Here is a 9,872-nt window from a genome sequence, read left to right on the forward strand (position 1 = left end):
GCCCGGCGCGGCGGGCGGCGGGGGCTCGGCGGGCGCAGGGCACCGCCGCGCCGCTTACCTCCCTCCGCGGGGGCGCAGGCGGCCGCGTCCTCAGGCGGCGGGAGGATGCGCGGCGGCGGGAGGCGGCAGCGGCGGCTCGTGCATCGCAGCCTCCGCCGCTAACGCAGAGCCCCGCGCGGCTGCGGGCGCCGGGAGCCGCGCTGGAGGCCGGGCAGGGAGGCGCGGCGCGGCGGCGGAGGCTGCTGCGGAGCCGCGACCATGCTCCCGTCTGGCCGCCTTCCCCTCACCTACTGCCCGCTTTAGCCAGGGAGGGAGGTGGCCTGGGCGCCGGGGCGAGGGGCGGGCCGGGCCAATCACCGCGGCGGCGGGAGGCGGCGGAGCCCGGCCCGGCCCGCCCCGTCCGCCGCGCCGCCCCCGCGGGAGGGAGGGAGGACGCCGAGCCCCGGCCGCGCCGCCACCCCGCGGGGCCGCCCCGCCGCGTCCCGCCGCGCCCCGCCGCGCTGCCCCGCCCGGGCGCAGGTGCGGGCGGGCCGCGGCCCGAGCGCTGCCGCGGCCCGCGCGGGCGGACAGCGCGATCCAAAGGTCACCGCGCTCCCGCTGCCCCGGGGAAAGCCGCCGGTACTTGGAAAGAAATAGTGCCCCGCTTTAGGAAATCACCGCTCCCCGGCGTCCTGGTCCCGGGCCTCTCCAAGTTCACAGGAGTGTTGGAGCACGTTGATACCATTCTTGCCCAACAACGCGATTTTTTTTTTTTTTTTTTTTTAATTTTTATACCCATCGCGTTTGGAGTCACAAGAGATTTTCCGCGCGGAAACCTGCATCTGTCTCTCTTCTGTATAATCTTGTATCTGCATGTGCTGCTTTGTAGGGATCTCTCTGATGTGCACAGAAGCTGCATATGCTGTAGTTTTAAACATAGAACACTTTGTCTTTTATATTTCCTGTAAGCATAAAAATAAGCTTAATCAAATTCTTTTCTCCTTACTTGGCTGGTTAAAAAAAATGCATCTATGCTCTAACGTGTTAGAAGAAAGGCAGTTGTGCCAAATGCCAGCAAAGGGAAGGGAGGAAAACACACAACCCACAGAAACAGGGAAATCTATGTTTTTATTGGAAAAGGGACACATGCTGCCCGATGCCTGGAGGAAGCAGGGTGCAGCACTAACAGAGCAATTTCGTTTTCTCTCTTCCCAACCTCGTAAACAAATGAAAATTATTGCAGTGGACTAAAACAGTTCTAAACCCAGCCATCATCATTAATATTAGAATGCTTTTAGCTGAATATGGCCTCACTGTGGAACAGGCAGGCTTCATACATTTTTGTCTTTCACATACCGTGGACTAACATTGAAACCTCCAGTCCTGTACATCACAGCGGAGTGTGAGGGTCAGAAGTTCAGAACAGTTTAAAGCTGAATTATTTAGCACGTGCACACACGACACACTCTTCTGATTTCCAAACTGGTTTTTCCCCCCGCGGTTTTCTCCCTTTCGAACAGGAGAGCCCTGCCCAGTGTTATTTGCCCTAGTGGAGCATTATTTGCCCAGCATATATGGTTGGCTCAGAATTCAATGAAGCTGATGAGAAGAAGTCTCAATGGGACTGTTGACCTAACAAGTAGCATGTCAGTCTCCTGGTGGCATTTGAATGTTCTCGCAGCGAATGCTTCAAGACAGGAGAGAGCATAAAGCAGAGATTCTTTGGAATCCTTAATTAGACACAGTGATTTTGGAGCACTGGCTTCTGCTGCTATCCTCCAGTGCCTAGTAGTTTGTTTTGTGACCTTGAGGTTAAGGATACCAACCAGCCCTGTTTATTTTTAATAAAATCTTACAGTTATATGAGACAGTTCTAGGTTTTATTTATTTTTAGCATAAGTGCTTCCATCTTATCTGCCTCACAGGTTTATAGTAAGGATTTAGCTAATATTTGGAGAGCACTTTTAAGCTATGAAGTCCTATGTGTCTATTATACTGACCATTTTCTGCATTTTTCATTTTTAGGAAGGTATTTCCATACTCTCACTTCAGGAAGATAGAGTTCAAATCTTGACTTTAGTTTTCCCATCAAATTTTGTCAAATACCTGATTTACAAATGGTGACACAGGGTCAGATTCTGCATTCAGTTACATGCAATGAATTTCAGAGAATTTCTTGATCCTCGGTGACTTTGCTCTAAATCTAAACAAGTTTGACTCAGAATTAGCATCACAATTTCATATTCATGGAGAATAAGCATTTGATTACACTGAATGTACCATTATACTTTAATTTTCTTCCTCCAGTTTTTAGTAACTTCAGTAATTTAAGAAGAAACTGCTTCATTTTATTATTTTTTTATTATTATCCTTTCTTTCTCTGCTCTAATTCTGAGAAGAAAGCTGGCAGGTTTTGTAGAAAAGGTCAAGGGGCTGAAAAGTTATTTGGGGTCATCCTGCTGCTGATGAAGTGAAGCAACAGTCTGCAAGTTTTTTAAAAATTAAGATGAATATCTGGAGAAATTCCCCATGCTTGGCATCCTAATCCTGGCACTGGAAAAGATCCACTTCCACTCCCATCCTTTCTCAGCATTTGGGAAATCCTGTCCCTACTCTTATGTAGTTCGAGTTTTAAGGGAAGCAAGCCTTTGTTCACGTAATAAACGCTGAAAACAAGGATCCTTCCAACGCTAATGAAACAAAATATCTATTTCCAGAAACATGGATATTCTGGGGTGAGGGGTTTATTTGGATAGGGCTGTGGGGTTTTTTTTAATAGAATCTGTTAAAGGGTTGTGCTTGACAGACTGAGGATTATTTGAAAGGATCCCAATTTTGGATTAGGCAGCTGATAGCCTGCAAGTCTTTGGTGGCTGGTAAAGCTTGCTCCTCTGAAAGAAGAGATTTCCTCTTTTAGCAATAGATCATTATGCTACAAGGCGTGTATTAGAATGAGAATAATACAACTTCCCCTGTCTTTGCTGATCATATCAAAACTAATGGCATCTTGAATTGTCAGAGCATCAAGTCCATCTTCTGATAAAATATTGGAAGACACACAGGTCTATTCATCTTATTGGAGATTTCATTTTAGTCTGAAAAATATTTGATGGCAATGCCATTAGATTAGCTGTGGGCATGCATCACAGGGACCAACATAGTAGTTGAGTACTAGGATTTTGCAAAGAGGTTCCTATAAATATTTCCTGCTTTGTGGTAAAACTTATCTCCTAGGTTTGTATATGCTTAAGGGAGTGAAATTATTATTTACTTCAAGGGATTCAAAATATAATTCTTCAGAGTGATACTAATTTTTTTTAATGCAGGTTAAGCTGTTTCAAAGGTAATGAAATTTCATCTCCAAAAGTATTGCCTGAGATTTTTTTAAGCATAGCCAAAGAGGAAGTCTGCTACCCCGACCTTAACTGGAAGGTTTCACTTTTGCTTTCAGCTAATGAAGATCTCCTTAATTACAGGTTTACAACATAGATTCTAATGTCAATGCATTAATTTTCTGCTGTCTGAAAATGTTAATAGATCTGGTAAAATATCTAGAAAATATGGTAGTAGATATTTTGTATATTCACAGAGTTTAGGGGTTCTGAAAAAGTCAGTGGAGATTTTAAAGATATGTTAGTGTTTTTTCAATAATCTGTTTTTATTTATTTGAAGTATAAAGATGGTTTGCTTCTGCTTTAGCATTCATCTGTATATATCTGTTACAATTATCCTTAGCATTTAACAGAAAGATAATGCCCAAAGGAAGCAGGAGACGGCATTTCAAGTGATTTTTATCTGTGCAGTTTGAGTTAATTGCCAAAATATGAATTTAAGATGGATTAAAACTACTAACCTGTGGAATCTATTGAAAAACAGAGTTGATTTCAATGGGCACACCATGTTAAATGAAATACCTCCTTCTCTAAGCAGATATTTTATCTTCAGCTGAGCAACAAAAGCTGCTCTCAGGGGTGGGAAGGCAGAGGTGGCAGGTAAAATGTCCTGTCACCGGGAGCTGCTTAGAAAAGGACTCTGTCCTTTGCACATCCCAAACCATGCCCACCTCCATGTCATTTGCAGGGTAGTCATCAAGGCAGGCAACTATTGTGAAAATAATCAACCTTCAGACAAGAAGAGGAGTGCCAGATCATCACTGTTTGGTTGATAACCTACTGGGGGAAATTATTGTACCAAGAGATGAGGAAGATATGTGATCATCCCCATATTCCTGTATTTTTTTTCACAAGGGGATTATATTCTAACTCATCAACTTTGCATATTCCTGACTTCCTCAGGCATTTAGCTCTTTAACCTGACCACAAACTGTTTGCAGATACACACACACGTCTCTGTGGGCAGAGGTTATGGAGTCATTTGCTTGGAATTGGTGAAATAAAGATTTGTGTGATTTTAGGTGTATGAGCCAAAACGTCCTTGTCCCTGACTTGTCAAGGGAATGAGAAGAGTCTGATCCTCTAAGAGCAAGCAGTATATTGAGTTGATTTCTCTTAGCTATGACAGAACCATTTGCTAAAACTTCCCCCAGAAGACAGAAGCGGGTTCTGCTGGAGTTGTGATTGTGATTTCTGATGGGCAGTAATAAAAGTAAGATCTATTTCACTATACTAGCAGAGTCTAGAGCACTGTCTTGAATTATTTGAAAATCTCTAATGGTTAGGGATAGCATAGAAGTCAGGTTTCTGTTGGACTTTTTGAAAGTTTATGAAGGTTCTGTTAAACAACTTTATTTCCAGTCACCTCTAGTCCCACTCAGTCACATGGAAAGGCATTTTCATTGCTATTGAAGTCATTGCATCAGCTGCTTGAGTTTTATCAGAGTAACTCCACTACACTGGTTTATGAGGGAGTATGTGGGAGGAATTGGACTTTCAAGGTGATTTTAGAGGGAGTTATGTTGTTTGATTTGTTTGTCTAAAGCAGTAACAATATGTTTCCACCTATTCCTCATAATTATACAGGGAGAACTAAAATACATGCCATTTTGAACTGAATGTCTGTATTAAATTGGTTTGACTTCTATTTTTCTACCATCTGTGGCATAACTAGAACAGAGAGTGAGAACAAAAAAAATAAATGACTCAGTCACATTTCCTTTAGAAGAGACATCATGCCCCCCCATTCTTGTCAATTCCAACTCAGAATATTCTGTGATTCTGTAAATTTAATAGTAAATAATTAATTTCAGCTCTGAATGAAGCAATGGTACAGAGAAGAAATGTTGCTGTTCTATCATTTAACAGAGGGACTAAAATATGTGCTATAATATTTTGGTTCGGCATATACACATAATATTTCTGTATATTTAGATGGCCTCCCAAACAATCTCAGCAAAATGCTGAGATGTAATTCAGCTTAATTAAATACTGAATTTTCACTGTAAATGTTAAGTACCTCATAAACTTGACTGTGGAAAGAACCAGAAGCAGGTTCACAGAGAGGAAAATGAGACAAGTAGGTGCTGCTGAAGCCTCTCAGAAGACTTAGTGGCCACCTGCATTAGTTGCCACTGATAATAATATGGGGAGTCATATCCAGGCTCTGCAGTGAGATGGAGACAGTGCTACTCTCCACAGCCTTTGTTTTCCTTCTATCCAGACTGACCAGAGAAGGTCCCTTCAGACCTGTAGAAAACTTGATAGGGAAAGGTTGAGAATATGTTGGGCTTTCCTGGGGATACAGCTGAGGTATAGCCAGGCATGCCAGCGTACCTTGGAGCCTGGAGGCACTCAAAGGTCTCACCTACCTATAAAAACCTATTTTAGAAGGCCTAATTTACCCCAAAGTTTACATATGAGGTAGGTGTTTGAGGCAAACAGATTGTCCCTTCAGTACCTTACAGGCATTAGGGGAGTTCATCCCCACAACACCCTGGAAGGGGGTGGCATCATTGCTCTGACTATAAAAAGAAATTTTCCTTCTTTATACTTAATGTCTTGTAAAAGTCAGTTTAAAATGACAATGATGCTTCTGGGTTTTATTTGGTTAATGCTTTTCACAGATTCTGAACATTATATAAAACTCTTTTTAATGGATTCCTTTAGGAATCAAGTTTTGAGCAAAGGCCAAGTGCTTCTATCACTTATCAAAGAAATTCTACAGAATGGCGTTTACACATAGCACAGGTTAATGGTTAACAAATGGAAGAATGAGTAATAAAGGGGCAAATTATTATTGCTGAGTGACCTGAAGTGCTCAATCATAGAATCATAAAATGGTTTGTATTGGAAGGGGCCTTAAAGATGAACTAGTTCCAGTTCCCCTGCCATGGGCAGGGAACCTTCCATTAGATCAGGCTGTGCAAAGCCCCATCCCTGGCCTTAAATAGTTCCAGAGATGGGACAGCCAAAGCTTCTCTGGGCAGCCTGTGCTGCCCTCACAGTAAAGAATACCTTTCTAATATCTAATTTAAGCTTACCCTGTTTCAGTTTATGAAGAGGTCAAAATAAAATGAAAAAATTCTGAACATTAGGTTAGTGCAAGGCAGTGTAATAAAGCATGAAGACGAGGCTGTGCAGGGTAGGAGCTCTTTTTGGAAAACAAGGACTTTGAAAAAGATTTTGGATTCTTTTTGAATAAGCACCTCAAAATGAAATGTCACTGTAATTCTGTTGCTAAATAGTCAATGCAATCCTGAGATGTAAAAAAGAGTAATATCAAGCAGATAAGAGCATTTTATGTTGCTCACATGCACAACATGGTAAGGCTACTGTTAGGAACCGTGTCCAGTTTTGGTGTTTGCAGTTCAAAAGCAATGTGGAAATTGTAAGGGAAGTTCAAAGGAAAGGTATGAAAAAGGATTCAGAAAAGAAGCATGATAACACGAGGCATAAGAAGCTCAACTTATTTAGCTCATCAGGGAAGAAGCTGAGAAGTGACTTGGTCACTGCAGGTAGGTACTGACCCATGGAAAAGATACCCAAGAGTGAGGAGCTGCTTTATCTACTTGACAAAGGCATTACAGGACCCAGTGTTTGCCAACTTAAGTCAGACAAATCCACTCTTAAAAGAAGAAATGTTTTCCTAGCCTGCAGAGCCCTAAATAATAACACTGTTTGCCCTGTAAAAGCTGTCACAGGTAGTGATGTTTAGGAACATGTTAAATAAGTATTTTTAAATACTTCCTTTCATATGCCTTGTGGAAAAATCTGTACATCTTTCTGTGCATGTGTGAGTGGGAGCCCTGTCAGGATGTTGGTGGCAGTTCCTTGTCTCTCACTCTGAGAACCTGTTATTCCTCCTATTCCTCTGTCCCTTGTGAGGCTCTGGGGACCAGCACTGCCAGGGTTGCTCTCACCATCCTCGTAACACCTACAATTTCAAAATAGAATAATTATTGGCAAATAATCACTGTCTCATTTTTTTGCTTTAGTGAGGTCTTGCAGGCTGTCAGGAAGGATTTATTTTTTTCTCTTGGATGAAACTGGCTACATACAATCTTGGTTATTTGGGAACTGTTTCATTTTCATGCATTCATCTGGAGCATCAAAGATGCCTTGGATGGCTTTTTACCATTGTTCTGCACTGGTACAGATACACCCTCCTCTCATCATAGGTGCCTCAGTGCTTTATTTTCCTTTCAAATTTATGGTAAAATTAATTTTAGTAGTTAAACTGATTAGGTCTTTTGCTTCATGTCAGATTGGCAGAGGTCCTGAAGGTTACATGGTGTCTCCAGTGCATGAGGCACACTGTTTCATACTGGGATCACCTAGATATTTCTCATTTTGTCTATTTGTGCTTTTGCAGAGGTTTTGAGATTGTTGGAAGGGTTTTTGGTGGTTTGTTTTTTTTTTTTTGGTTTTTTGGGTTTGTTTTTTTGGTTTGGTTTTTTTTTTTTTGTTTGTTTCATACATAAATGTACTCTCCCAAGGACTAAACTGCTGTGCTTTAATTTAGGGGTTTAAAATAGGGAAAAACATTTTGCTTGGAGATATATAGATAATCAAGCTCTCAGCTCTGTTCTTAAATGCTGGGAAACTTTCTATAAATGGTTTGTATAGTCAATAAGTATATGATTAACAATGTTGTGATGAACATTCTGCACAAAATTTTTGCATTCAGAGGCTTTTGTATCCAAAAAGAGTGATGTGATCATCTTTCTGCCTTCTCTCTTTGAACAGTCTATAGAATTTCCCCTGGTAATTCTTGCATGGAGCATAAATCTTACAGATGAGCTAATGAGAACATTTACAAACAAACAAATGCAAACACTCAAATCTTGCTTCTCTTATAGTATTTCCTTGAGACTCCATTGCATTCCTGTCTCAGTTATTTGGAGTAATAATTAGCCAGGTTGATTTTCATAATGTTCTCTAGGACTAATCACAGCCTCGTGAGCATAGACTAAAATCCTGGCACCAACTGAGCTGGATGAGGGTTTGGTTATGAATAACCCTATTCAGTTATATCCCTTGTGCAGAGCATGGGTTAGTAAGCTGGGGTATGTACACAGCTACATGCATGTAAATAGTGAGATCAGTGCCAGGGAAGTAGAATTCCTCAGTATTTAGGAGAGAAAAACATTAGTAAAAGGATTTTTTTTTCCTGCCTACCCCTTTTAAAGCTTTGTTTCACGGTAGCCAGAGGGAGAAAAAAAAACACATTATATGAGTAAATTGTCTGGAGAATGTAATCAGAGCCCCAGTAAACACTGAGAATGAAAACCCATGTGAGTGTGTATTCAAGCAAGTATGTGCAAAGATAGTGTTTTCTGTGAGTGCTCTCTTGGACGAAAATTCTGTTTTGTAACTAAATAGCTGGGGAGAAGCTGAGGTTTGGCTGAACTACCTTGTGTTGGGATTTTCACTAAGGTCCCCTGACTTGCCCCTTTCATTTCTCATCCCCTCTGCCCCAGCATGTGTGTGGTTGTGCCCAATACCCTGAAAAAATTCAGATTAAATCTGAGATCCCTGATGACCAACGCTGATTTTCAAACTATCAGACTCAGGCTGTGTGATTTTGGAGTGGTAGAGTTGGGATATTTTAAATTCTATTCTGTCAAAGGATGATTAGTACATTAATTTGGGCCATATTAGTACATCTCCCCTGTGTTGATGGGAGGATAGACCCCCTTTCATGTTTAATCTAAAGAGGGATTGATGACTGGCAAGGTTGTCTCACATAGGGACATCTGCCACTGAAATAAATGATGAGCTCAGAGAGTGAAAATGTTTAGGCTGCACTCTCTAAATGTGGATTCCTTCTGTGCCGAAGGCAATGAAAGCCCTTAGGTAGCAGCTCTGTAGATTTTTCTCATTGTGGGCAAAAATAAGGGGGTTTTTTATTATTTGTTAGCCCAGGGCTTCTTTCTTGAAGTTGCTACGGGTTGTTGATGCTGATTTCACATTTCATAAACAGCCAAGTCATGTTCAAGAAGCAGAAAACTGACCTCAGAGATGACATAACCACTGGAGGCAGAGGAGAACGGCAGCGGTGCTGCTGAATGACGGTGAAGGAAAAGGGCACCTTTCCTGAGAGTTTGCCAGCAACTTTTACTTGATGTGTGAGTTTAGTACTTCTGTGTTAGAACAGTAAAGTACCTTTGAATTAGAACAGACTAGAAAAGTTGCTTAATGTGCTTTTTTCACTCTCTTACTTTTAACCCACCACTGCAAAATTCCTACTACCTGTAACGAATAATTTAATTTGGAAAGCCAAATAAGAGCTCATTAGCTGATGCACTGCTAAAAAGTAAGTGAGCAGGTTTTATGCCTAGGGACAAACTTTTACAACCATCTTGAAATGGCACGATAGAATGCAATAAATCCCATAGCCTGTTCAGTGAAGAAGAGGGGAAGACTCTCCTTCCTGGTTTACTTGGATGCAAATTTTCTGCATCTTGAAACCCTTTGTATTTGAATATTGGGGAAAGG

The 9,872-nt window shown here is 41.7% G+C and overlaps 1 protein-coding gene across 2 annotated transcripts in view; it reads right to left on the reverse strand.

The window, feature by feature from the left end:
- The window catches only part of KLHL29 (kelch like family member 29), a 387,294-nt gene extending 387,003 nt beyond the window's left edge, over window positions 1–291 (reverse strand). The window contains exon 1 of one of the 2 annotated variants that reach the window (XM_077782446.2): window positions 59–291. The gene's annotated coding sequence lies outside the window, so the exon portion shown is untranslated. The remainder of the gene's footprint in view (window positions 1–58) is intronic. The other variant, XM_085576261.1, reaches the window with a different exon arrangement.
- Between the last annotated feature and the right edge of the window lie 9,581 nt (window positions 292–9,872).

This window comes from Lonchura striata, chromosome 3 (genome assembly GCF_050655825.1).
Source record: "Lonchura striata isolate lonStrDom1 chromosome 3, ASM5065582v1, whole genome shotgun sequence".
Taxonomy (NCBI): Eukaryota; Metazoa; Chordata; class Aves; order Passeriformes; family Estrildidae; genus Lonchura; species Lonchura striata.